Below are 14,832 nucleotides of genomic sequence, written 5' to 3'. Positions count from 1 at the left end.
TGTCAAATGCTAGGGTTTCTAACTAATGAGCATTTTATGCAATTGAAAAAGACAGCAAATAATAAAGCAGATGGTTTTGATTAAATACTAGTATTTAAAAGCAATCCATCAAAGGTCTGGAACAATCTTGTTGAATAGAAGGTCACTACTGCACAATATTTGATGTGAAATGCGATAAGCAATAATTTGCTAGCCGGTTCTATGAAAGATGCGCTGTATGATATAAGCATTAAATGCTTTAGGTTTGTAAAATCAAATGGTTTAAAAACTGAAAATTAAATAAATAAAAAAAAACACACGTTTTACATTAATTATGATCGTTCATGATCTTGCACACATCATAGCACAAACAAGCACTCATTCATGTGCCAGTCTTTTTGCTATAACTGCTTATATAAATAATCTCTGAAAGTATTAAAAGTATTCAAATGTTGCATATTACTGTGAAATGCATATTGCCATCAACCTCTTTTGATGGTTTTGATATGTTGTGTAGCCTTAATTTGGACTGTTAACAAGAGCCCATCATTTGCATCATTGTGTAGTAAAGGCAATTTACACCCACAACCGGCTGCGTCCAAAATCTCTAAAATGCTTCCTTCGAAGGCAGCATTCCATGGCAAGAAGGTATAAGACACATCTGAATCCAATGTTTGCTTTACTTCCTCACTCCTGAGGTAACAGCTTTAGTCATATAATTTAACAAAAAAACAAGGGACTAGTTTTCCAGTTTGTTGTAAACTCTGCCTCTTTGGACAACACAAGAGACATTAACCCCTTACACGCCGCTCAAATATAGACATTTCTCAGACCGTGGTATCGATTCCAGGTATCGGGGGACTTTTAACGAGTATGAGGTCTTTAGAAAATGTGGTATCGAGGTCGATACCCGATACCAGTATCGGTGCATCCCTAGTAGTCGCTCCAGAAAGTAACTCATAGTTTACATAAAGTTAAACTTTTCTCAACTTTGCTGCACGACTGGACACGCCCCATCCGATCAAATGAATGAGATCGCATCACTCTGCTACTGCTAGTTGCTGCTAGTATGAATGCAGCTTTAGGTTTCGGACGCAGAGCTAAATTCTTTTCAACGGGGCAGATAATACACTGTCACGATGCGTGCACTTAGCAAAAACATCCCAATGCTTATTTGTACATTCAATATAACTCGAACAGGGTAGCAAGACATTAAAATGATCAAAATACCACAATATGGATTTCGCAATGAAAATTAAATCATGTGAAAACGTATGTAGTTTCAATCTTTTAGGTTGATGATGAATATAGCAGAGAGACTGGTGGGACAGAGATAGAGAGAGAGTAATGCTTTTAGCAAAAAGAATGTGAAACACATGTTAAATATACAAATATATTTTATTATAATTAAAATGATTTTACGAACCTTAAGCGTCATTGTATTTCCTACTGAATATCTAATTGTTTAGCAAGTTAGCACTTGTCACTTTAATACAATGCAACCCTAGACCTGAGCGGAGAAAGAAGATCTTATGATCTTGGACAAATAGTAAGTGTCTAATAGCAGGAAGGTGCTGTCTGTTTCCATTCCATCTTCACACACATCTGTCAATTTCACCAGTCCCTACACATACACAGCTGCTGAAACTGGTATGCTTTGCGGCACAAAATTTGTCCGCCCCTCACATCCTGTTTCATAAGCAGTTGCTTGTTTCATAATGGACCAGAGTACAAACTCCAAGAGACAGAGAAAGAGAGAAAGAGACAGAGTGTGTCACCAATATACTGCATACAACTCCCTCAAAAGTCACATCTGCTGCAAAGAAATATGGGGTGTAAGGAACTGAAAGATCCAAATAAGATGGATCAGCCCACAGCCCACACACAAAGCCTTAATTTGCATATGATATTCAGGTTGAAGTCTATTGAGGTTGCTGTAATCTCTTGGAGATTTAAGAAAACCGCGGACCTGAACTCAAAACACAGATATTAAAAAAAATCAAGATAATGAGTGCAAAATATTTGTTTAATATGAATCTCTCTCAGTAAGGACTAAGGTTAACTGACTGACTGACTGACTGACTGACTGACTGACTGACTGTCTGTCTGTCTGTCTGTCTGTTCTCAACCAAAGTCATTAAAGACCTGTTAAAGGTAACATTACCACATTTATACATTTATTTATTATGTTGTGTGAGTACACCACAGTTCTTTAAGTGGAAAATTAATTCATATTTGTGTTTTTTCTCACAGTTTAGCACAAAAGTTTCCAGCACAAGTTTGGATCTTCACCATTGAAGGTGGCTGACTGTTCTCGACCAACCATAATTCACACGCAAAAACTTTAAAGGTACCACATTTATTTATGTTGCGAGTATACCACAGTTCTGTCAGTGGAAAAAATGTATTCATATATTTGTATTTTCTCACAGATAAGTATGAACGTGCCCAGAGCAGTTTTCGATCTTTACCCTTAAGTAAGGCTGACTGACTATCCTCTACCACTCGTCATTAACACAACAAAAACTAAAGATGTTTTACTCCATATGGACCAATTCATTTACTCATTATGCTGTGAGTACACCACAGTTTTATCAGTGAAAAAATTTATATTTGTGTGTTTTCTCACTGCTTGGCAAGGACAGATGTGGCCCTGTTAAAAATGTTTAAATGTTGTTTGGTTTAAGGAACAGCACACTGATTTTGTTGTAAAATATTCCTGTTTGGACAGTCTGTAAAAGTCATAAAGGAATGGTTGATATATTTCATAAGTAAAGTGTAAATGTAATATTTGTTTTTAATGTTGTGACTGAACACAATGTTGTGAATGATTTGGACTGAACAGCACACTTCTGTTTTATATCTAAACCTTTTGTAAAATAAATGATTGTTCAATAAACTCACTGTGTATTTTATCTTTTCTGTTATCATTTTTTATACTAATGTTTAAAATGTACCTTTACTCTAAATGATTGGCTAAACCAACACAAATATATTGAGTCATATGCACTTATAATTTAAAGTTTACAGTACTTAGATTGAGATATGTATAAGTTTTAAAACCATTATCAATGAGTGTACCCTAAAGCCAATTTTGTACCCTTTTTGAAGGGTCCATATTTGTACTGTTAAATAAAAGGTACAAAATTGTCACCAGAGGTACAAAACTGGTCCCTTAAGGTACAAATCACAAGGGTACAATTTTGTACCCTCTGCCAAGGGTACAAAAACTGTACCCTTGAGGGTACAGCCCCAGTGACAAGCCATTGTACCCCTAAAGGTACAATTATGTACTTTCTTTTCTGAGAGTGTATTATAAGCTCATATGAGCATGTGACGTGCTATTCTTTTAGGCTGCTAAATGATCTCAGCTTCAGTGTGGAGCTCCCTGATCTCTGCTTCAGTCCAGTTTGCTGACATTTCTCGTCACGAATGTTGATCTGCATGTACATCCCTCATTTTATAGAGCTGAATCATAACTTTATTGCTGCGATGACACACATGTCCTCACTACGGCACACCCCTTACGCCATTGTTTATGCGTCTTGTTCACACGTTATGGGAATGTTACTGGGTCCTCTTTCCGGTAGCGATCCCAGAACTTTTACGGGAAGTGTTTGCGTCCACACATAAGTCTGTCTGGAATTTTACAGGTATTTTCTTGGACCAAAGTGCTGTGTGAATGAGGTTAGGAAAGACTATGCAGTGTTTTATTTGTATTTATTGCTAATGTTAAATCATAGATTGTTGACAGACAAATGCATAACTAATATATTTACATTTAATACAGATGCCTGAAAAATAAAAACAAACAAGATGAGTAGTCTTATGATTAAAAGAAGAAAAAATTGGTTCCTTGTCAGTAGCATTGTTGTAATGACTGTCAAAATACATTGGCCAATATGTAATTTTAAATAAAACTTTTAACAAATTGTATTTGTTTAATGTTTTCAGTTGAAACTAGGGATGCTCCGATCGATTGGCCGCCGATCGTAATCGGCCGATAACGGCATTAAATGGCGGGATCGGCACTCGCTAAATTTGCAGATCTCATAAGCTGATCTTTCTGTTTACTTTTATCATCATAGCGTTCCTGATGCGGCTGCAATTAGCGAGCATTTTAGACAGTGCGAGCATTTTGTAACCCATTGCTCATGTGTGACGTGCACATTTGGATCTCTCTCTCTCTGCCTTTACAGAGATATGCGTATTTTCTATGAGGACGCGCTCCGGTCCTCAGCGCGATGCGTCTTCAGATCCCTATCAACAGCGTATACAACACATATCTATCGCGGCCAATTGCATCCTCATGCCGAAAGTTTATTACTTGCATTCGTTTTAAAGTTTTGAAGGTTTAAACTTCCATTTTCCTCACAGCTGCTCTTGTTTGCGGACACCCGCCGCACGCATACACAGCAGCTGGTCATCTGTGCACGTGAAGAGAACGATCTCTCCCATGTCTTAAAGCTACAGTATCCTAATTCATCTCTCAATAAAATTACTCTCTGCTCATCAGTGAAGAACTTTTGTACTTCATACGAATGCGTGTATATTTAATTCATACAGTAAAGACTGAAGTGTTTTATTTTAATTACTTTTAACAGACATAAACCTTTTTAAAGGCATATTACATTTCTCTTTGTAAGAAGAAATATTTGTTGTGCTTATTTATTTGATTCTCTATTAAAACAATAATATACCTAATTTATAGTTAGTTTCATTTTTAACAAATGGTGTAAACTCTGCTAGATTATAGATAAAAGATTCCCATTCCACTGCCATTCTGTGATCGGCACTGATCGGCGATCGGCAGATCATGATCTTGGTGATCGGTAATCGGTGATCGGACCCCAAAAATGCTGATTGGAGCATTTCTAGTTGAAACAATGCTTTTTGATAACTGATACTTTAATTTAACCATTAAAACAGAATAACCAGGGAAAAATAAAAAGGATTTTATAGGGTCCTACGATTATTCTTGTAAACAGTGAGTTACATCATCATAAACACAGTCAACAAACAATAATGAGGCCTGTTTAATTTTCTTTGAAATAAAAAACTAAGCCCTAGGCGGAAATGGCTAGAAGATTACCCAGATTAGGGCTGCACGATTAATCGTTTTCAAACCGAAATCGCGATTCAGACGGGTGCGATTTTCGAATCGCAAAAACTGCGATTATTTCGATTCAGAAGTATCAAATATAACAATCATCTAGTACGCAGTTTTTGACAGTTCGCTTCATGCGCATTTTACGTTTGATGCAGTTTAAACCAATAGAGGGCATTAACACTGAGGTGCTGACTACACGTCAGATAACACCATTGCGCGAGCAGCAGTTCAACTCCCCAACAAAGTGTACGGCCATATGATTTCCGCGATGCGGAAAACACGGACAGAATCACGAAATGCATTCAAATGGAATTAACTGCACAACGCGGAATGTCATGGAAGTTGGCAGATTTTGGATTCAGTCATTTTTAAAACCCATTATAACTCATTAACCGGCAAATGAAAGGACAGAAATGCGCGAAAACATTTCCCTTTTGTGTAATGTTGGACTTAAAGAAAGGTGTATATACGTCCGTTTCTCGTCATGCATCGCAAACAATGACAAGCGCCTCATCAGACTATAAGCAGGTTTCATTAAAGCCCGGGACACAGCAGACGAAAGAGGTACAGTATAGTTTCTTGCACGCGCACATCCGCACCGCTTTGAAAGTATATTTACAGGCACGAGGGTTCATGAAGCGCGCACACAGAGAGCAGTCAGCACACGCGTGATCACTAAACTTAAGTTTTCTTTCTTGTCTAAGTGAACATAAACAGCTGGATGTTTATCAGTACATTAAAGCTAAGCAGTTTTAAAGCTGTCTTGTGTCTTAATGTGACAGACAGTAACCTGGTGCTTTCTGTGTCAGAAATGTTTATTACACACCAAAAATTAAAATCAATCCTTACTCTTAACTGAACAAGCTTCTGCAGCTCCACATTTAAAATCGTACAGTAAGGACTGTGCAGTGTTTTATTTGTATTTTTTGCTTATGTTAAATCATAGATTCTAATAACTAATATATTTACATTTATTACAGATGCCTGAAAAGTAAAACAAGATGATTATAGTCTTATGATTAAAAGAAAAAACTAAACATTTGCTTGTCAGAAGCATTGTTGTAGCGACAGCTAAAATACATTGGCCTATATGTTATTATAAATAAAACTTTCAATAAATTTTTGTTAAACTGTATTTTCTTAATGTTCTTAGATTAAAAAAAGTGTGTCTGCAGAAGAGCAAAGTCCTACAGACACCTTGGTACAATGTTTAAGAGGTCTTTAATAAACAGTAGCACAGCATCTTTCTTTGGTGCTATTAAAACCACCACAACAAACCTGGATGTAGCTTTTTACCAATGAATCGCACTTTAAATCGCGAATCGCAAATTTGATCAGAAAAATCGCAATTAGATTTTTTCTCCGAATCGTGCAGCCCTAACCCAGATTATAAGAAATCAAAACCAAAGCTATATAGACTAGACAGCTAAAAGGAACTCATCACCCTGTGAACTTCACATCATTTAAACAAGCAATGGCTGCAGCATGCAAGAGCCATTCTTAGCACCTTTTAAATATATGACTTTATTGCACAAGCAAATAAAGCTTTTGGTAAAAAGGAAGTTGTAGCGGTTCTACTTTGCTTAGCAGGAAATACTTGTAAAGCGCTACTGATGCAAATATAATGGATTCATATGATAAACCTAATCCAGTTAAATGGGTTACACCATGTAGGCATAACAGGCATGCCTAAATTATCTTAGACCCATGGATAAGCACAAACTATAAGCAGTAAAAATCTGAAAGGTGTTATTTTTAGCTGTGTTTGTTGCAAGTCACCATTGTGTGAAAAATTCAAAGTAGTGGCTTTGTTTACCCAATCGCTGTGAAGTCCTGTGGGAAATGGTTGACCGCTTGTCAGGACCTTTAGGGCGCACTCACATTACCCATACCAAACCGCGCTCGGGCGCGTTTGACCCCCAAAGCCTGGTTCGTTTGACTAGTGTGATCGCTTCATTCCGCGCCCGGGCGCGGATTGTTTAATCGCGCCGCGGCCGGGTTGCAGAGGTGGGCCGGAGCGCAGTTCACTTGGGCTCAGGCGCGGAAGGCTGTGGTGTGAGCGCAATCGCGCATGAGCACGATTCAAAAGGTAAAGACGTCAGTTGCGCGACCGCTCACCTTCATCTGCCTCCGTAAAAACCTTTTGATGCACGCAGCGGGGTTACGTGAATGTCCGAGCTGCGCACATGACAGATCAACTAAGCAATATGATGACATGTGAGAGGGCGGTCTGTAATCGCGCACCAAACGACTCCGAATAAAAAACACAGACTTATCATTACGGTGGGTTCCAGTGTTAAGAGAGCGCTTTACTTCCTGCTTTTTCAAAACAATCGCATCTTAATGACAAAAGCGCGCCCGGACTCGGATTGATAAGAAGTACAGTGTGAGTGCGTGCACCTGGGGGAGTAGGGAGGGGTGGCAATCGCGCCCAGGCATGGTTTGGTTTGGTTGGGATAATGTGAGTGCGCCCTTAGACACCATACCGAACTCTCATCAATCCTACTTAATTTTGACTATTAATAAAAATTGGTGTCCGATTGCGGGCCTCTTTTAAAACACCAATAAGATAGGCAACAATCCACCAGACCCTTAATTTAAAGGAGCAAAAGAATGCTTTGAAATAATATGTTCATTGTTTCCTGATATCTATATAAGGTCCAAAGATGGTTTATTGGAATCGGAACAATCCTAGTTTGGAGATTGTTAATGGACGTTTCTAAATTATATGTTTGCGGGGGGGGGGGGGGATAAAACATAACTGTAACATCAATAATAGAACTTCAGCCTAAATGATAGCATATAGCATTAACTAGCATATAACGCTAACTCAGCAGTCACAACTTTGTTTTTAGCATTGTAACAACATTGTAATAAATTCATACATACATCTCCATTGTAACGTCACAGTCGGTGTTATGTTTAGATTGGACTGTTATCCAGCAGTCTTTTGTTTGCACATGAATTACATAAGAAGGAAACAATCGTGTTTTACCCCTCGTTCAGACAGCCAGCGCCGTTATCGCTGTGTGTCGCCCGTCTCTTTCAATGAGGCGTTTCTAAATCTGCTTGTCATAAACAAATGAGTACCATCCACGCCAGTAACTGACGAGAGAAGGATGACGTGAACTCCACTGCTTTGTTCTCATTGGTAGTCGCTCCTAAAAGTCGCTCGACATTTGCATAAAGTTAAACTTTTCTTAACTTTCTCGCGTCGCTGGACACGCCCATACGGTCGCCGACGGTCACTTTCGCTCGTGTCGCCGGAACTCGCCAGGTTTCCATTGAAATGAATGAGATCGCGTCGCTCTGCTACTGCTTGTCGTTGGCTGTCTGAATGGGGCGTAAGGCTCACAATATGTCACGTAGAGACCTCTTATTATTCATTTATGCCTAGGTAAATACAGTTTTACATTCTACGGCATTTTTAAAGACCATTTTAAAATGTATTCAAAATAGTTTAAACCATAAGACACACACATTCATCATAATAAAAACAAGGGTTCTGCAACCTAAAGCATGCGGCCATTAGTCAAATAGTCTAAATGGCATTTGCAGCCTATTTACTTCAGCCTTTTTAGCAATCAAACACTTGGCCACTGGCACACGTTTACAACACTCACAGCACACACACACTGACCATGACTTGTGCAGGATAGATCCCATGGGAGTTAGTCCAAAACTCTCCGTAATAGGCTAATAGGATCAGTCATGGCAAATTTTGATAGATTTAACTGATACATTGATTATTTTTATTTTTGCAAAATTTGACAAATAAAAAATGCTTACAATTGAGGAGAAAATTCAATTATAGCTGGGGGGTTCAAACAAATGTGCATTTTACTAACTAAAAAGGTCTATAAAGGGTTCAAATGAAAAAAAGATAATTCAGCTCTACATGTGTGACTATACGTCTGCATAAACTATCCTCCAGATATGGTTCTATTAAAAGCAAGTATGGGGTATTATTGCCTCACTAAGCTAACAAACACACCAGAGTCAACATTACACACACAAAGTCCCACAGGTGACGTCATGTAGATATCACCACTTCACCACTGTGGGGAACTCCAGCAATTCTGCCTTATCTAACTGTGCCTGATTTGATACAACTGCTGCTGATAGAAGTTGATATGTTGGCAGCAGAACTGAACACAGAAGTGGGTATAAGAAGAACACAAAATAAACCTCATTTATTGTAGGGCTGTAGTCAACCAAAGAAATTCTTATTCAACCAAAGTCCTGTCCTGCGCATTGATTAGTCGACTAAAAATTTAAAAAAGACGTTAAAAAAAGAAGAGTTTTGCATTTTGATTGAACATTTATTAAACAATTGTCATAGAGAATTTATAAAACAACAACGAAAAAACATCAATAATAATACATAAAACTATAATTATAATACAATTCTTTGAAAATTAAGTGATTTTTTTAACTGCAAAGTGAGGAGCTCTGTACTAGGTCTATATGACAGTCACAATCGCGCACCTGACCACACCCGCACGCTACAAAAAAATATAACTGCTAAAACTGCCAAATAATGAAAACTCCTAAAAGCTCTCGTTTAAACAGGCTGTATATTCTTCTTTAATCTGAAGCTATGGGTTGACTTTTGTCCAGCCGATCTAGGCATTTTAAAACAAACACACACAAAAATAGCCTAAAACAATCCTAATAATAATAGGCTGTAGTAGGACCGCCTATAGGTTTATTTTCGTTTTGTTACATTATTCGGAGGATATGAATCGGAGGACAAATGGCTCCTCAGTTTCGAAATGGTTTGGATACGAATGTGATCGTATAAAGGCGTTTGTCTAGCGTTAGAAGCTCATTTAAAACATTGCCGCAGCTCATTTAAGAAAATGAAAGCTCCGAAGATACTACGCTTTAGATGAGGTAGTGCTAACATAAATAAAGAAGATGATCACCATCACCGTATCTGTTACCCCTGAAATGTAGAAGTAACATATTTCCAAATATAAGCCCGTCCTATGTGGAATGTTGCCGAATAGACTGCAACACGATAAAACTAATGGATATAATGCGCAAAAGACGGCCACCGGCCAAGGCGGGTCTAACTCACTGTGTGTGAGAAAGCCCTTGTCATCTTCTGGAACGAATGCAGCAAAGATATTTAATGCTAATGTATGAGCCATATAGGCATACGCTGAGTTTTATTAGTTTATGATGAGGTGCGTTCTAGTTAACAATGCAATGCAAGTGAACGCGCCATGCCGGCGCCTCCATGCGCTGTTATTATATTGTCTGCTATATTTGCTTTTTATTTATTAAATACATGCAGTTGGTTGATGAAACATTTATTAAAATTAAGAAACAATTTATACAAAACGAAATTCCTTTTAAAGAAATGCTTTCTATAAAGCAAAACTTAATTAAGTGGTAAAAATAATGTCTGAGGATTTACAAAAACAAAACTTTATCTGCAATTTACTTATAGCCTAAAAGACGTAAATGTTAATAATTTGGAACACAATCAGGAGAGACTTTCATTTTAATTATTTTATTCCTGTTTTTTATTTACTATTTGAATGAAAGAATTGACAAAAATTAGACTGTAGCGTTTACTTTTCACAAACCGTGAGCAGGCGAACCCAAACTTTTTTGTAAAATGCAGCCAGACAAAAGATTTAGATTTCTTGGACATTTTGCTGACTAAAGCCAAAACAAGTAGCTTTTGAACTGAATGAATACAGCAGAACTACCTATATTCCTTACTAAGCCTGAAGCAGCAGTGCAGCCAGCCACAGGTGCGGTTCCAGAGTATTCTACGTGGTGCGTTAAACTGTGGCGCTGTTACAAAATAGCCTAAATTAAAGCATTTAAAGTTGGGGATAAAACATAGGCTAATTATATTTAGAATACAGTAACATGTAACTGCTTTTAAAGGAATAAATATCAAGGAGTAAATCAATAAAAATTTAAAAAAATTATTTATTGGTGAAAATAAATAAATTTTGCAACTGGTCGACCAATGAAAATGTCAGTCGACAAAGACGGCATCGACCTCTTTTCAAACCATCTTTGATGACATCAGCTAGACAGCTTGGACGAAGCACAGATTTCGAAATGCTTTTACACAAAACACATGTTTGCGAACGATAAAAATGGAGTCTGTGCACGCGGGTGCACTTCCGGAAAAATCGGCCGAAAAAATACAAAAACGGCCGGTTGCTGATCGCGCAAAAACCGGCCGGTTCCGATCTCTGGCCGGTCAACCGGTGCATCCCTACTTTCCTATATCCAAGCAATTCACTAGGGATGCTCCGATCGATCGGCCAATGATGCTTGCTATGCTTATTAATGCATTACGGTGAAAATGAGTCAGAGTCAGACCAAAAGTCAGAGGGCGCTCTCGTGCAGAAACTTAATATGCGCTTTATACGAAGAACCATACACAGGCAGCTAAGACACGTAGCTCCAGGAAATGGATTAAGGATATATTTATATTGCTGTTCTTCAAACCTTTTCAGGTACTTTCATGATAATAAAGAATATCTATAACGATTATGTTTGACGAGTGTTGCTTTTTAAATGCATGTTATAAACTAACAGTGATTTCAGATCGATAAGGTCAAAAGCCGTAGTACATGAAATAGCTGAGAGTAATAACAAAATAGATTCAGAATAGTTATCGGCCACGTATTATTAGTATATATCTGCATTTATTGGAGCACCACTACAATTCACACTTTAAAACACAGGCCATGCCCACTATCTTCTTCATGTCACATTACGTTTCACCTAGAAAAACATCACAATATGCAAGTATAGTCAATCGCAACTTTCTGGTCACTGGGACTTTAAACAAAGCAATCAAAGCAATCAGCATTTACCTCTATGCATTCGGCAGATATTTTTATCCAAAGCAAATTACAGCACATTCAAAGTGTATAATTTATAGTAGCCCCAATGCATGTTCCTGGGGTTTTAATCCATGTTCTTGGAGTTGTTCACACAATGCTCCCAGCTGAGCCACAGCAATGGGCACTATCAGAGGGTTGCTTCACATTCACATTCTCCCAAGTCTGCCCTGGTTGCAAACCCACCCAATATATTATGGTCAACTCAGCTAAGTGGCCACCTTAGTCAATACACAGAGTAATAGCACTCTGAGAAGCCAAGAACTTACATCTACTTAAACTGTATCTAAGTGCTTTGCATCTGCTTAATTTCTTTATATTTTCTATAGCTGCTCAGTCAACAATGACTGACCAACACAGAATAAGGACTGTGACAGCCTAAAAGCTAAAAACTCCTTTCCTTGTCCCAACTACTAATGTATGCACTGCGGTTCATATAAGGAGAATGGAGCCATCTGACTTGAATTGACAAAAAGGGCTTGCTGTAATAAACTTGCAGCTGCAAAACTGCTGTGGACCGACCATGCATTTAAGTTTGCAGGCAGCATTATGAAAACAGATAGAGATACAGTAGTGGGACCTAGCGCCACAATTCAGGAGACAATACATAAAAGCTTATTTCTTTTTGACTGCTTCTCATTGGTTTGCACAAGGCATTAAGAAGATGGAAGTGAGGAAGAAAAATATCATTACTCAATACACAACTCAGAGGGGTGAAACTGGAGTTGACGTGAGTCCAAAACAAATCTGTTGTTTTCTGGCCATGAGTCCTGGCAGCCCTGCAGAGCACCGAGGTTGTCTAAGGCCAGTTCTGTTTTGGGTTCAGGCATCTTGCTGGTCCAGTTATGACACTGGCTTTTGTTCTCTTCTAATGTACAGTGGGAACCAATACAGACCAAGAGAAAGAAGTCCTTCCAACTGGCCCATGTCCAATTACACTAATAGATTTAGGCAGGGTGGCCTCCATTTTTCAAATTCCACTGCTTTTCATGTGCAAATCATAAACTGTTGACAAGCATTTGGCATCCACAATGATTTATTGACCCTTAATAACAACATCCGAGACAGGAAAAGTGAGTGAGTGCAGTCCCAGCTTCATCATCAGCACGCTATTGAAGTGTAAGACAGCTTTGCGAAGGAAGGGGGTGGGCAGGTCCACAAATTATGGGGTTTGTCCATCGCGTTTACTCAAGACCTGTCAACACTTTCTGTGATATTTACAGTAAAGTCAAATATCTATGCTTCACATGGGTTATATAAAAACAACGGAACCTCAATTTGGAACAGTAAACAGTGCCAATGCTCTGCACTTCGTTTTTTATTACGTTACTGCACAATCACACTTCAACCCGTCACATGAGCTCACAAACCGCATACTGTTCAAATCTATGAAAGCCATGATGTGTGACACATCTCTCTTGCATTAATAAAGCCGTCTTTGCAAACATCTGACAATGCATAGCTTTACTCAAAACACACTACCAGCTTCAATAAAATTTCACCATCACTACTAAACGCCAAGTTGAAAACGATTATGGTCGAGTAAAATCGTGTTTATTCTTTCTAAGCACGTTGTACAAGTAAAGATTGCTTTAGTTGGACAAATTCAATACCGATATAGTGACCAAGAAATCAAAGCTTATTCACCTCAAGGCTATTCGTCCTAAAAACAAAAACAAAATAACTAGCATTGAATACAATATAACCTAGCTAGCTCAGTTAGCTCTACGGACGACCGAATAAAACCTCTCAATGAAATGTAGTGTGCTTTGAAAAACATCATAGAAAACGTTATAAAAGCACATTAAGCATATAATCAATAACGTCAGCCAAGATATAATAACCGTTTGTGTAATGTTACCTCAAAATTACGCTGCTAGCTATGCTAACTAGCCGGCCAGTCTTAACCGAGGGATTGATTTCCGCCTCGCGCAGCGACGCTCATTCAATCTAGGGGCAACGGTAGCACGGACTCGTATACGCGAGGACAACATAGGTTCAGTAAGCCGTAACGGTCATAACGGACACCCGACAACCACTTTGGGACCCCTCGGCACCCTTTAACGGCTAACGTACGTTACACATTCTTGTAATAACTCACCTCTCCGCGTAGGGTGAAGGTCTGTCGCTACCGGACGGCTTTGTAGTTTTTGAAGAGTAAACAATGAAGAAATGTCCACGGGTAATCCACATGTACGGTTAGATAACGGGGCCGTCCTCGTCGGTCTCACACCGGATTCCACTTGAGCGCCGCACACCCGTCGCGTGAATAACTGAACCGCTCTCGAGCTGCCTCGATGGGTTCGGCCTTCTCTCGCTCCCAGTGTGTTTTTATCTCCCTCTTGTCTGTTTTATTCGCGTTTCCGCCCTCGTATCTCTTGAACTGGAGAATAGTTATTCGTTCCCATTCCGTTCAGGCGTTTTCCCGCAACCGTGCCTGTTCATAGAAGAAGCAACAGAGAAGATCTGATTGAAGTCCGTGTGTGTGTGTGTGTGTAACTGACTGCTGCTGCTGCTGGCAAAGCAAAGAGTGCATTGGACGTCAAGTGCAGTTTCTCAGCTCTTAAAGGGCCAGTGCGTTCATTTTCAAAATAGGTCTCACTGCTATGTAAATAACTATAAATCAGATCGCTGGTTAGAATATATAAATATTAAAATTGTGTAATATATAAAAAAGGTAATAAAATAACTCATGAAGTGATACAATTTTGAGTAGGGAAGTCAAGCAGACAAACATTTTCACTGTTACAGTGTTACAGTCGCCATGAAAACAAAACCTTTTTGGAATATATGTTAGGCTTAATGAGATCTATAAACTAGTGAGCTCCCAAACATTGTAAAAATTAGCATCTGGAAGCTATA

The 14,832-nt window shown here is 38.6% G+C and overlaps 1 protein-coding gene across 4 annotated transcripts in view; it reads right to left on the bottom strand.

The window, feature by feature from the left end:
- Positions 1 to 14,482, bottom strand: part of ncor2 (nuclear receptor corepressor 2) — a 120,351-nt gene extending 105,869 nt beyond the window's left edge. For all 4 annotated transcript variants that reach the window (XM_065247363.1, XM_065247365.1, XM_065247364.1 and 1 more), the window contains exon 1: positions 14,072 to 14,482. The gene's annotated coding sequence lies outside the window, so the exon portion shown is untranslated. The remainder of the gene's footprint in view (positions 1 to 14,071) is intronic.
- Between the last annotated feature and the right edge of the window lie 350 nt (positions 14,483 to 14,832).

This window comes from Paramisgurnus dabryanus, chromosome 11, assembly GCF_030506205.2.
Source record: "Paramisgurnus dabryanus chromosome 11, PD_genome_1.1, whole genome shotgun sequence".
NCBI lineage: Eukaryota > Metazoa > Chordata > Actinopteri > Cypriniformes > Cobitidae > Paramisgurnus > Paramisgurnus dabryanus.
Note: the sequence above shows the minus strand (reverse complement) of the source record. Positions and strands in the feature narration are given on the sequence as shown.